The 1,193-nt window shown below is 36.7% G+C and overlaps 1 pseudogene; it reads right to left on the reverse strand.

Moving 5' to 3' along the window:
• Window positions 1-656: 656 nt before the first annotated feature.
• LOC107400958 (small ribosomal subunit protein eS27 pseudogene) lies at window positions 657-983 on the reverse strand (annotated as a pseudogene).
• Window positions 984-1,193: the final 210 nt, after the last annotated feature.

Genomic DNA, 1,193 nt, shown 5'->3' on the forward strand with positions numbered 1-1,193 from the left:
CACATAAAGTAGAATAAATAAATCTTTTAAAAAAATTCTCAAAAGGAAACTTGCAAATTGAATTCAAGAGCAGATCAAAAAGATTACTCACCACAATCAAGTTGGCTTCATTTCAGTGATATAGGCCTGGTTTAACATATGGAAATCAATAAATATAAATAATTTAATTTTTAACAGCAGCTTACAGGCCTAGCATATCTGACAGACTTTACCGTGAAGTAAGAAAATTTGAAGGACTGCCCCTCCCTGTCTTGGCAAAGTTCTGTAGTCACCTTTCTTGTGTCCTGCTGGTCCAGTTTGGACAGTGACTGCCAGCAATTGAAGCAAGGGCAGTTTCTTTGCCCACATGCCTACCTTTTACCATTAAACAAAAACAACAACAACAAAAACTCCATATGGAGTTTCTTTAATGCCCATCATCTTCTCTGAAGTAGATCAGTGTTGCCAGGAGCAGATGTGTCTCACTGTCACAAAAAGCCGTACATTATTAAAACATTTTAAATGCCATATTCTGTAGGTCTTTGAAGTGTTTGAAGATTACCTATCTAATTGAAATATATGTTTATGTGCCTCAAAAACATAACTAACATGACTGTAAGTTTGACTATTATAGATGACTCTTAATCTATATGTTTAATTATGCATTACAGTTTTTTTTATCCAAAATGTGTTTATTGGGATGGTTCCCACTCATCCTGAATCAGGTGCTTTTCAGTGCTGCTTCCTCCTGAAGGGGCATCCTTCTGTCAGCCTCGCTTTTCTGCCTGTAGGCTGACAGAGAACAGTGGAGCAGCCAACACACAAGACTACCGTTTGTGCATGGCTAAAGACCGTGGTGATCTTATAGCATCCTAGGCATTTCACGTCTATAAAGTAGGAATTGGGGATCTACACCAGGAGCTTTTTCTTGTGTTTCCTCTTTTCCTCTTCTGGAGAGGGATGAAGGAGTTCCTTTGCAAGAGGCATGTTCTCGTAGGGAGGTCGTCACCGCCGGAAAAAGCGCATTACATTTTTAAATGAGCTGCATAAACACAATGCCTTAAACAAGAGGAGAAATACACATACAGTATAACAAAATTGACTTAAAATTTGTATCAATAAATTAAAATCCATACCAATGTAAAATATTTTGAGATTAACAGTTGTTTTATAGATTAAAGTAGATTCAATAACCTACTTTTTTCTATCATAAT

Source organism: Peromyscus maniculatus, chromosome 10 (genome assembly GCF_049852395.1).
Source record: "Peromyscus maniculatus bairdii isolate BWxNUB_F1_BW_parent chromosome 10, HU_Pman_BW_mat_3.1, whole genome shotgun sequence".
NCBI lineage: Eukaryota > Metazoa > Chordata > Mammalia > Rodentia > Cricetidae > Peromyscus > Peromyscus maniculatus.